Here is a 13,900-nt window from a genome sequence, read left to right on the forward strand (position 1 = left end):
TCAATCTCCTTTATACTTTTTTTTTCAATTCTCTGGAATCTGTCAGGCTTAGATAACCTTATGGCCAGCTACAAACTTGCTAACTGATTTCCTAGTTAAACTCTGTGTTGCTTATTAATTTTCATCTAGAATAAGAACTTCTGTTCAGGATTGGAAAATTCTCTTGTAGAATTCCATTGAGTCTTTAGTTAAAGGAGACACAGATATGAAAGAACCATTAGAGTGTTTTTTGGTTGTTTCATCATGCTAAGTTTATAAAATTCTCATAATGTAATATAGATTTCTCAACAATATTAAATGAACGGTAATTCTTGCCTGTATTCTTTCCATGAATATAGAAAGAAAAAGGTATGCTTTTATTTTTAAAAGACAGTGTTGCCTTATGACTTTATGTTGTTTATATTGAGACATAATTTATATACAGCAAAATTCACCAATTTTAAGTGTATAGTTTGTTTAGTTTTGACAAATGTCTATAATTGTGTAACCACCACCACAGACATCACTGCAGGAGTTCCCTCATGCTCCTTAAAGGCAGGGGCTGTTCTTCCTTTGTATTGTATTTGTACCCGGGTATTTGTTGCAGTGGCTAGAAGATAAGAGCTTCAGAGTTAAGCTAGAAGATAAGAGCTTCTGAGTGCTTTAACTCCTGGGCTCTAAAGATTTTTTCCTGCCAATCCAATTAAATATATTAAGTTATAATTACTTATCTTCTTGCCAAAATCATCGACTTATACTGATCTGAGCATCTGACCAGAATGTAATAAGAAATGTACCCATAGGAGCACCTCAATACATAAGGCAAATGCTAACAGCCACGAAAGGAGAAATCGACAGTAACACAATAATAGTAGGGGACTTTAACACCCCACTTACACCAATGGACAGATCATCCAAACAGAAAATAAATAAGGAAACACAAGCTTTAAATGACACAATAGACCAGATAGATTTAATTGAGATTTATAGAACATTCCACCTAAAAGTGGCAGAATACACTTTCTTCTCAAGTGCCCATGGAACATTCTCCAGGATAGATCACATCTTGGGTCACAAATCAAGCCTCGGAAAATTTAAGAAAATTGAAATCATATCAAGCATCTTTTCTGACCAGAACGCTATGAGATTGGAAATCAATTACAGGAAAAAAAACTGTAAAAAACACAAATACATGGAGGCTAAACAGTGCACTACTAAATAACCAAGAGATCACTGAAGAAATCAAAGAAGAAATAAAAAATTACATAGAAACAAATGACTATGAGAACACGACGACCCAAAACCTATGGTATGCAGCAAAAGGAGTTCTAAGAGGGAGGTTTATAGCAATTCAATCTCACCTCAAGAAACAAGAAAAATCTCAAATAAACAATCTAACCTTACACTTAAAACAACCAGAGAGGGCTTCTCTGGTGGCACAGTGGTTAAGAATCTTCCTGCCAATGCAGGGGACATGGGTTCAAGCCCTGGTCCAGGAAGATCCCACACGCCACAGAGTAACTAAGCCCGTGTGCCACAACTACTGAGCCTGCGCTCTAGAGCCCACATGCTACAACTACTGAACCTTGCGTGCCTAGAGCCCATGTTCCGCAACAAGAGAAGCCACCACAATGAGAAGCCGGCACACCGCAAGGAAGAGTAGCCCCCGCTCACTGAAACTAGAGAAAGCCCGCATGCAGCAACGAAGACCCAATGCAGCCAAAAATAAATAAATTAAATAAATACATTTTAAAAAAAAGAAAAATCAACTAGAGAAAGAAGAACAAAGAAAACCAGAAGTCAGTAGTAGGAAAGAACTCATAAAGATCAGAGCAGAAATAAATGAAATAGAAACAAAGAAAACAGTAGCAAAGATCAATAAAACTAAAAGCTGGTTCTTTGAGAAGATAAACAAAATTGATAAACCCTTAGCCAGACTCACCAAGAAAAAAAGGGAGAGGATGCAAAACAATAAAATCAGAAATGAAAAAGCAGAAATCACAACTGACACTGCAGAAATACGAAGGATTATAAGAGACTACTATGAAAAACTATATGCTAATAAAATGGACAACCACGAAGAAATGGACAAATTCTTGGAAAGGTACAATTTTCCAAGCATGAACCAGGAAGAAGCAGAAAATATAAACAGACCAATCACAAGCACTGAAGTTGGAACTGTGATTAAAAATCTTCCAACAAACAAAAGCCCAGGACCAGATGGCTTCATAGGCGAATTCTGTCAAACATTTAGAGAAGAGCTAACACTTATCCTTCTCAAACTCTTCCAAAAAATTGCAGAGGGAGAAACACTCCCAAATTCATTCTACGAAGCCACCATCACCCTGATACCAAAACCAGAAATGGATAACACAAAAAAAGAAAATGACAGACCAATATCACTGATGAACATAGATGCAAAAACCCTGAACAAAATACTAGCAAACAGAATCCAACAGCACGCTAAAAGGCTCATACACCATGATCAAGTGGGATTCATATCAGGGATGCAAGGATTCCTCAATATATGCAAATCAATCAATGTGAGACACCACATAAACAAACTAAGGAATAAAAACCATATGATCATCTCAATAGATGCAGAAAAAGCTTTTGACAAAATTCAACACCCATTTATGATAAAAACTCTCCAGAAAGTGGTCATAGAGGGAACCTACCTCAACATAATAAAGGCCATATATGACAAACCCACAGCAAGCATCATACTCAATGGTGAAAAACTGAAAGCATTTCCTCTAAGATCAGGAACAAGACAAGGATGTCCACTCTTGCCACTCTTATTCAACATAGTTTTGGAAGTCCTAGCCATGGTAATCAGATAAGAAAAAGAAATAAAGGAATACAAATTGGAAAAGAAGAAGTCAAACTGTCACTGTTTGCAGATGACATGATACTATACATAGAAAATCCTAAAGATGCCACCAGAAAACTACTAGAACTAATCAATGAATTTGGTAAGGTTGCAGGATACAAAATTAATGCACAGAAATCGCTGGCATTCCTATACACCAACAATGAAAAATCAGAAAGAGAAATTAAGGAAACACTCGCATTTACCACTGCAACAAAAAGAATAAAATACCTAGGAATAAACCTACTTAAGGAGACAAAAGACCTGTATGCAGAAAACTATAAGACACTGATGAAAGAAATTAAAGATGATACCAACAGATGGAGAGATATACCATGTTCTTGGATTGGAAGAATCAACATTGTGAAAATGACTCTACTACCCAAAGCAATCTACAGATTCAGTGCAATCCCTATCAAATTACCAATGGCATTTTTCACAGAACTAGAACAAAAAAATTTACAATTTGTATGGAAACACAAAAGACCCCGAATAACCAAAGAAATCTTCAGAAAGAAAAACGGAGTTAGAGGAATCAGTCTCCCTGACTTCAAACTATACCACAAAGCTACAGTAATCAAGGCAGTATGGTTCTGGCACAAAAACAGAAATATAGATCAATGGTACCAGATAGAATGCCCAGAGATAAATCCACACATTTATGGGCACCTAATTCATGACAAAGGAGGCAAGAACATACAATGGAGAAAAGACAGCCTCTCCTATAAATGGTGCTGGGAAAACTGGACAGCTACACGTAAAGGAATGAAATTAGAACACTACCTAACACCATACACAAAAATAAACTCAAAATGGACTAAAGACTTAAATGTAAGACCAGACACTATAAAACTCTTAGAGGAAAACATAGGAGAAACACTCTTTGACATAAACCACAGCAAGATCTTTTTTGACCCACCTCCTAGAGTAACAGAAATAAAAACAAAAACAAATGGGACCTAATGAAATTTAAAAGATTTTGCACAGCAAAGGAAACCATAAATAAGACAAAAAGACAACCCTCAGAATGGGAGAAAATATTTGCAAATGAAACAACAGACAAAGGATTAATCTCCAAAATATACAAACAGCTCATGGAGCTCAATATAAAAAACAAACAAACAATCCAGTTAAAAAATGGGCAGAAGACCTAAATAAACATTTCACCAAGGAAGACATACAGATGGCCAAGAGGTACATGGAAAGATGCTCAACATCACTACTTATTAGAGAAATGCAAATCAAAACTACAATGAGTTATCACCTCACGCCAGTCAGAATGGCCATTATCAAAAAATCTAGAAGCAATAAATGCTGGAAAGGGTGTAGTGAAAAGGGAACCCTCCTGCACTGTTGGTGGGAATGTAAATGGATACAACCACTATGGAAAACAGTATGGAGGTTCCTTAAAAAACTAAAAATAGAACTACCATATGACCCAGCAATCCCACTACTGGGCTTATACCCTGAGAAAACCATAATTCAAAAAGAGACATGTACCACAATGTTCATTGCAGCACTATTTATAATAGCCAGGACATGGAACCAACCTAAATGGCCATTGACAGATGAATGGATAAAGAAGATGTGGCACATATATACAATGGAATATTACTCAGCCATAAAAAGAAATGAAACTGAGTTATTTGTAGTGAGGTGGATGGACCTAAAGTCTGTCATACAGAGTGAAGTAAGTCAGAAAGAGAAAAACAAATACCATATGCTAACGCATATATATGGAATCTAAAAAAAAAAAAAAAAAATGGTACTGATGAACCTAGTTGCAGGGCAGGAATAAAGACGTAGACAGAGAGAATGGACTTGAGGACACGGTGGGGGAGGGGGAAGCTGGGGAGAAGTGAGAGTAGCATCGACATATATACTCTACCGAATGTAAAAAAGATAGCTAGTGGGAAGCAGCAGCATAGCACAGGGAGATCACCCCAGTGCTTTGCGATGACATAGAGGGGTGGGATAGGGAGGATTGGAGGGAGGCTCAAGAGGGAGGGGATATGGGGACATGTGTATGCATATGGCTGATTCAGTTTTTTGTACAGCAGAAACTAACACTAACACTAAAAGAAACTTGACGTTTTGTCAAAGCTTTGCTACCTTGTAGACTTTTCTTCAGTTTCTATTAGATTTTTCAAAATATTGTAATAACTCAAAGATTCTCTTAAATATTTTTGACCTCTAGGATCCCAAACCTCCCAAGTTTAGATAACTATTTATGAACTAAAGATTAATTAAAGAGAATAATGTGAAACAACTTACACCTTGACGTTAGCCTTCATTAAAGGCACATACTGCTTTCAGCTAAATATCTAGTTTGGGCATGGCAGAGTCAAAATACTTGGCAAAATACCATAAAATATCCATGTATTTACTCATTATTTAGACAAACAAAAGACACGGTTTCTGTCCTCAAATGGGTATCAGACAACCACAAAGAGCATTTTTGCTTTTTCTTACATGTAGCTTCCTCATGCTGTCTTCTGCTGTTCCATTTCTCAGCCTCTTCCTTCTTCTCTGTGTCCAAGGAACCCCTGCTGAGATCCGTCCTTGCTCTTTCATAGCTTCCCAGAAAGATAGCTGTAGGAGCCCAAAAGCAGACCAAGCCAGGCAGCAAGGTCATCTGTCAGAGCTGAGTTCAGTTCCATAACATTCACAAGCATCTGCACTACAGGGACTCACAAACCTGCAAAGGCCTCATTCTGGGACTGAGGGATCAGAATAGGAAAGGGTTTGGGGGTCGAGGGAAAAGATGAGCTAACATGAGTTTTATATCCTGACTACCAAATTACTATCATTGTACCTCTGTTTTGAAAGCCTGAACATCAAGAGTTCTTAATTTAATCTGCCCATTTACAGGTTAGGAAAGAAATGAGAAGTTCTAGCAAGGGCTGAATGCTGTAAAGTTTTCATCAAGGACCACTGCAGAACATATCGTTATGGAGAATTCCATCAGCTTTCCAGTCCAACTTACTGGATATTGTGAGACCATTTGTGAAATCTGGCCTGCTCCAAATTAAATCTTTAATAAGCCACCACTCTGGCAGGTCAGATATAACTTAGGCTGGAAAAAATTAGAAACAGCATGAAAAAAAAGAAAGGTAAGATTTCATAACCATAAAGAGTTAGGAAGCCACTGTACCAGACTATAAGCTTCTGCAGGGGAGAGAATTATGTCACCATGACAACACGAGATATTTTTATTAAGAGAGTTGGTAGGCTATACTGAAACATGTTCCAGAATTTGGAGGTTGAGAGTGAAGTATAAGAACATGTGTGGGAGTTGAAAGACAAATTTTAACTTTATTTGGAATTTCATCTTTATTTTTTAGCTTTTCCTTGCAATCCACATATTGCCAAATCTTGTTTTTTAAGCACAAAAGGGCAAAAATAATTTTTGTACCCCATATTAATATATGTTATGTACATGTATGTATGACTATGTAACTTCACGAATTGGGAGGGGTATTTTTAACAAAGCATACAAGGTTTCTTGAAGAATTGGACACATTTATATCATCAATAGTTCAAAATAGGTTATTATACAAAATTTTTTATAATTAATTTATTTTTATTATTTATTTATTTATTTTTGGCTGTGTTGGGTCTTCATTGCTGTGCGCAGGCTTTCTCTAGTTGTGGAGAGTAGGGGCTACCCTTCTTTGTGGTGCGAGGGCTTCTCGTTGCAGTGGCTTCTCTTGTTGCAGAGCTCGGGTTCGAGGTGCGCGGGCTTCAGTAGTTGTGGCATGCGGGCGCAGTAGTTGTGGCACGTGGGCTCAGTAGTTGTGGCTCGCAGGCTCTAGAGCCCTGGCTCAGTAGTTGTGGTGCAAGGGCTTGGTTGCTCCATGGCATGTGGGATCTTCCCGGACCAGGGGTCGAACCCGTGTCCCCTGCATTGGCAGGTGGATTCTTAACCACTGCACCACCAGGGAAGTCCCAAAATAGGTTATTATACATTAGTATACCCATCCTTGTCTTAAAAAACCTGAGAGTATCAGGTGGATACCTTATGTATTGAATTTATACTATATTACTTTTCATTTGATTTTATAACAGTTTAATCTTCTGTGTTTAATTTCCTCTGTACTGTTTCCCAAACTGCCTGCATAAAGCTCTGTTACATGTGTATTATCTACTCAGTATATGTAGTTTATTTAACCAAGTTTATGTTCCAGTTTGTTTTGCATACAAAGTTGATGCAAAATAAACATTTCTGCCTGTGTCTTACAACACATACTTCACAGCTATCATTTTATTTAATCCTCACAATATTTCATAAGTATTATTATCCCCTTTTAGAGATGAGCTAACTGTAATCAAAGAGGTGATATATTTGCCCCACGCCACATCTGGAAGTGTCAGGTCTGTTAAATCCCAGGTTTATTTGACACTTACAAGTCTTTCCATTTCCTGTGCTACACTGATTACCAATGTCCTCATGATTCTGGAGGCATATACTTTGAGCTTATAAAGAAATTGTTTCTGATATTACATAAAACAATATGTTTGTACTTCCAGCTAAGATATAAGTTCTTGCATTGAAATGTCCTCTGCTCCAACACATAGCAATGAAAGATAAAATATAAAAACAGAAATTAACAAACAAAACAAAGCCAAGAAACAAACAAACTACCATGCTTGGAACCAATATAAACCTCTCTGAGGCCCAGAAACACCAAAGTTGAGGCCTGCAGCGTTCTCCATTTAAGAATTTTGCTCCTGCTTGTTAACATGGACCAAAAGTCCTCCCATGAAAGACAAGAGATGGATGCAGTCTCACTGCTGAAACTAGGGGCTTCTGCACCTATGAAAAAAAACATTGAAAAGCGCTGCAATGACTGCTTCCAGAGCCATGACAGTGGCTAGGAGGCAGGCAGGAGAAAGGTGACTGTTTCATATCCCGGACCTGGTCAAGTGGTCCACTAGCTCAAAGCCTGGATCTGCAGTGTTTCTTAATAGCATAGCTAGATAAGCTTAAACCACCAATGTAAGACCTGATTCTGGTCTGGGATTACTTGGGGGGAAATGGAGGCAAATAAAACACAGTTTGGTAACAAAGTGTCACTCACAGAGAAACCAAAATTGAAGATATTATCAGTGACACAAAAACAAAAAGATTTTATCACCCACAGACATTTGCTAAAAAGAGAAACAATGTTTAAAAAAAGACACAACGGGCCCAAAATGGATTCGCTTGTGTTAAGCCCCACATCAGCAAATCAAGACTTAATACCTAACCTAATTACAGTTTCAGCCTCTCCCAGGAATGTAAACTTTAACCAGTCAATCTGAAATTACCTGGTCAGCACTAGCAAGGTAGTCTGCTCAATAGAACCCTTCTGTCCCCCAAAGGCAGGTGACCTTGCCTGAAACAACCCACTTTTTGCCAGAAACTTCCTTTTCTCATTCCTTTCTGCCTCCAAAAGGCTTCCATTTCGTACAGCTCCTCAGAGCTCCTTTCTGTCTGTTTGATGGAATGCTGCCTGATTCATGAATCCTCGAATAAAGCCAGTTAGATCTTCAAATTTCCTCAGGTGAATTTTGATTTTGAACAATAACAAAGAGGCAAAGAAGTTGTTATAAATATGTTGGTGTTACTATTAAAAAACTAGTGTTGAGGGAACAAAAAAAAAATCAAGAAATATGGGCAGCAATGTTTAATGAAAAAGTTTGCTTAAGTTCTTGTCTTAATCATGAAAAGGATAGAGATAACAAAATTCTTATTAGAAATTTTGTTAGGAATACAAATGAAATTAGTATTTGGAGCAATAGAAATTTTTATACATGCCAAGTGAAAGTACAACCACTTTGGAGAGCAATTTGTCAATATGTAGTGAAGATGAGGATGTATTTCCTACCATCAGCACAATTCCACCCCTGGGAACATGTAAAGAAACATCACAGATGTGAACAGGGAGACATATAAGAACATTTATTAGTAATTATAGCATTAGTAATAATAGCAAAAACAGTAAACAGCATAAATGTATATCAACAGAATAAAAGATTAATAAATTGTGACTCGTAGTTGGAATAATGTACAGTATTGCAAAATGAATGAACCAGAATTAGAGGGATAAACATGGGTAAATCTTAAAATATAATGTTGAGTTTTAAAAGCAAGTTGCAGAAAGATACAGAGTGTGCCATTTAGATATAGTTTTAAAATATGTTACATAAAACATTATATAATGTTTGGAATACTTATTATACAGAAAAATATAACAGCATATATGGGAATGGAAATCAGGACAGTAGTTATATATGGGGAGATGAAGGACTTGTGGGTGAAGTGCCAAGAGGCTTCAACCACATTTTTAATGCTTTATTTCTTAAGCTGGGTGTTGGGATAAATGAAAAAACGAAAGAGTGAATGAACTTTAACTGCAAATGTCATTGGAGTCCACCTGGTATAGGGATATAACAATAATAATATCTGGAAAGATTATTTAAATTGGAACTTAACAAACTACAAGTGCTACACTCTTGTTATGGCGTTAACTTGAGGTATGATTAACAAATAAAAATTGTACATATTAAGGTGCGCAACATGTTTTGATATATATAAACATTTTGAAACGATTATCACAAGTTAATTAACATATCCTATCCATCTCCTCACTTAGTTACCATTCTGTGTGTGTGTAGGGTGAGAATACTTATCTTAGGAAATTTCAGGTATACATTTTTATTAACTATAGTCACTATGCTATACTTTACGCCTCAGAATTTATTCATCTTATAACCGAAAGTTTGTACCTTTTGACCAATATGGTATAAATTTCTGATTCCTCCTGTCCTCTAGTAACTAGTGAAGGTCTTCTCCAGATGTGTAATGTTTCTCTTTCAGTCTGTTCTGGATTTTTCTTCTCTCATAATCCTGGCTCTACCTTGTTTGCTGATCCAGTCTGGACATCCCAGACTAGACAGCTGAAACGGTCAAGCCCCTGCTCAGGGATTTGAAAACAATTTTCAGATAATTCTAAGTCTCTTTGCTATTGTTCAAAACTCATATTTTTAAAAACATTTTTATTAGCATATAGATTTACAATGTTGTGTTAGTTTCTGTACAGCAAAGTGAATCAGTTATATATATATCTCCACTCTTTTTCAGATTCTTCTCCCATATAGGTCATTACAGAGTATTGAATAGAGTTCCCTGTGCTATACAGTAGGGCCTTATTAGTTATCTATTTTATATATAGTAGTGTGTATATATCAATCCCAATCTCCCAATTTATCCCCTCCCCCCTGGTAACCATAAGATTGTTTTCTACAGCTCTGACTCTGTTTCTGTTTTGTAAATAAGTTCATTTGTACCATTTTTTTAGATTCCACACATAAGTGATATCATATGATATTTGTCTTTGTCTGACTTACTTCACTTAGTGTGACAATCTCTAGGTCCATCCATATTGCTGCAAATGGCATTACAAAATTCATATATTTGAGTATTATTTTATCTTCTGCCACATTTCCATAGCTCTAGTCATCTCTATGTCTAGTTGTAGAGCCCTTAATTCCTTAATGAGGTTCTCTGTACCTCTGTCACACTCTGAAAAGTGCCTCCACTAGTGACTTATTCCTTGAGAGGAGAGACAGTCTCTGACTTCATGCCACTGCACCTCTCCATCCTCCTCTCTGCTCCATAATCAGCCCTGGCAGCTCTATGGAAGGGAGAGGGAGTCTTACCTACTTTAGTTTTTGGCAGCAAGAACAAATTCCATGGTTCAAGAGTAAACACAGAAACACAGAAACTCACCCGTCCAGTTATTAAACAGCTGTTCTCCTTCCCAGTGGGCAATGAATTCTTGAGAGTCCTCATATCATAGAATGTGGACTCTGAAGCACTTCCCTTTTCTTTCAAACATCAGAGGCTCTGGGAGAGGTTTAACTCACACTTATTGCCTATTATCTACTCACACCTCTGCCCAACTGATTCAAGTTCCTAAGCTTTTAAGCAGTCCCCTTAGCAGCAGATGAATCTCTGTATGCTTGCCCGAAATATTCAGTTTCCCTTTAGTAGAGACCTTGAATGCTGAGGCATTCCTGACCATTCTTCTTCATTGCCTCAGCCCCTGGCTATCTATGCAATTATGATGGAATGGTATTTTGAGATATCAATCAGTGTCTCACCCCACCCATTTCTTACTACCATTAAACTATTTCAAAAAAGAAATCACCTGTTCACTAGAGATTGACCTTAATTATTTGAACTTGGATTCTTAAAACATTTCTGAGTTAGTTTCTGTAAGACTAATATATTTTTCTTTTAAGCATATCACATTAAAGTATTTCTATGTCTTTGTTTTCAGATAATTTTAGAAGCTAAATTTATATGTGTTTATTTACCTTTATAAACCAATCAGAACAGAGCTCCTTTAATAAACTTTATAATTTAATTTATTAGTACCATCCAGATGTAAGACATCTCATACTCACAAAATGAGAGGTAAAGTCCTTTGGAAATAACAGACACATAGACACACAGGCATATGGAGAGTTTATGGCTTTGATTTTACAATTTCGGCCATGGGTCAAGAGTAAACATAGAAACGTAAAACATAAAAATTCACTAGTCTAGATATCAAAAAGTTATTCTTCCCAGTAGACACAGAATTCTTGAACTGAAAATAGACAAATAGAAGAACAAACAAAACCAACAAACCAGATTCTCTGTTGTCTCTCACTCAACAGAAAATAGATCTCTATAAATCATTAATCCTTTTACAGAGCCCACCAATGGTCAGACCATACAACCAAATTCCTGATCCTTGCTGCCATGAAGGGGAAATAATTTATTGGCCACATATAAGTCCCCAAAAATTAGTGGAGGAGAAAATTTACGTGAGGAAAACAAAGACCTAAAGAATTCTATTGTGTTTCAGATTCACCTCTGGGAGCAAGAAAAGAAGAGAAGTACCTGGATTTAGCAATCCATGAGGTGTACTTCTCTGGTGGTGAAGTTCAACTGTTTGTCAGATGAATACATTGGGCATCTCAGTGGGAACTGCAAAACTGTTATAGGATAATTCTCAAAAAACAAAGTAAAATCATACTGTTACCCACCAGGGTTTTTCTAATCAATAGAAATTGATAAGAGGCCAGACAAGAAATTCAAGGCAAGGCTTTATTGGGGCTCCTGCTGCAGCACGAGGGAAAAACAAGCAAAACAAGCAAAAACAAGTAACAGGTTCCCTTGCTTGTTCCCTGAGTAGGGGGGGCAAGCTGGTTCCTTACACAGGGTAAGAGTAGGGGTGGGTCCAGGGCTCGGGCCGGAGGGGTGGCTTAGGTGGTCTGTCCACCCCCTTAGTGGTGGACAATCATTTGTCCACCATCAATATTTGCAGTGCTTTTGCAGTCATTCATGGACATGTGCAGAGTGGCAAAAAATTTGGTTGCCTAACGTGCATGTTCCCAGGAGAGGTCTAGGGAAGCAAAGTGCTGCCTTCTTGTTTCAGCTCTCACATCATAAACAAGTGTCCTCTTCACGGTCTATTTAGTGCCACACTTTTCACATTTTTGTGCCTTTTTTCTTAGAGATTTTCTTGTTTAAAATGGCCCCCAGGTAATTCCCTGGCGGTACAGTAGTTAGGACTCCACATTTTCACTGCCAGGGCCTGGGTTCAATCCCTGGTTCAGGAACTAAGATCCCACAGCTGTGGGGTGCAGCCAAGAAAATGAAATGAAATGAAATAAAATAAAAGAAATAAAATAAAATATTTTTTAAATGGCCCCCAAAGGTAGTGCTGAAATGCTGTCTATTGTTCCTAGAGTCCTTGATGTGCCTTATGGAGAAAATACATGCATTATATATGCTTCACTCAGGTATGAATTAGTGCTATTGGTCATGAATTCAATGTTACTGAATCAAAAATATATAGTAAATAAAGTGTCTTTAAACAAACACATATAAAACAAGGTTATGTATTGATTCAGTGACTAAAATGTTACCAGTGGCTTGGGGGAACCTAACTGTATTTACCTTAGGAGCAATGGTTCAGTAGTTATTAATTCAGTGTTGGCAGTAACTTTGAGACAGGCTGGGACCTGGGACACTTTGCTGCCGTGCTTGCACCTGGACAAACATCTCCTTGAGCAACAAAATACAAAGAAACTCTAAAGGACTAATAATAACTGCGTGCGTGCTTGAGCAGTTGGGGCAAATTATGGACATGATACAAAAAGACCGAAAAAACCCAACCACCACTTCTGAAGAACGGGGAGCAAAAAAGGTGTACTGCACATGCATGCTGCACTCAACACCACCAAAGGGGTGGGCAAACAACCTAAGCCCCTCCAGCCCGACCACTGCACAGACTCCTACCCTCACCCCACAAAAGGAATCAGGTCACCACCGACCTTGGGGAGCAAACAAGGGAAACTGTTACTTGTTTTCGCTCCCCCTTACTGCAGCAGGGGCCCCAATAAAGCCTTGCCTGAATTCCTTATCTGGCCTCTTATCAATTTCTATTGATTGGGGGAAGGCCAAGAAACCCTGGCTGGTATCAACCTTATAGAATATAACTACCACAAATAACGGAAATCAACTATATGTATACGGAGGGAAAAAGTGTTTTTCAAATGCATCTGATTTTCTTATTAACACAAGTGGGGGAAAAAAAAAGCCTTCCCAAGAAATCGCTCCACTACTCTCCCAAACAGCCTATAAAAGCGGTCATCAGGCTTTCCACTATTCCTTTCCCCCCTCCACTTTATTCTTCCTCAGTTCTCTCTCTCTCTCTGTGTCTCTTGAAGGGGCTCTCCACTTAAGTAATGTTTTCCAAGAATCTAGAGTCCTATAGTAAATTTGATAGCGATGGACACAGACGACGCACACGTACGTTCAAAAGTGAGCTCTTCGGCCGTGTTCCCACAAAATTAATTGAAAAAAAACCCGTGGTACCACAGTACTATCAGAACTCAGAGAAGGGCATTTCCCCACTTTGGGCATCCACCTTTGGAAATTCCCAAGGACATTATATAAATACACTAAATTTTTTTTTTCTTTTTAACAGTAACTGCAGTGAACCCTCC

The sequence above is a fragment of the Balaenoptera musculus genome, chromosome 1, assembly GCF_009873245.2.
Source record: "Balaenoptera musculus isolate JJ_BM4_2016_0621 chromosome 1, mBalMus1.pri.v3, whole genome shotgun sequence".
Classification (NCBI taxonomy): domain Eukaryota; kingdom Metazoa; phylum Chordata; class Mammalia; order Artiodactyla; family Balaenopteridae; genus Balaenoptera; species Balaenoptera musculus.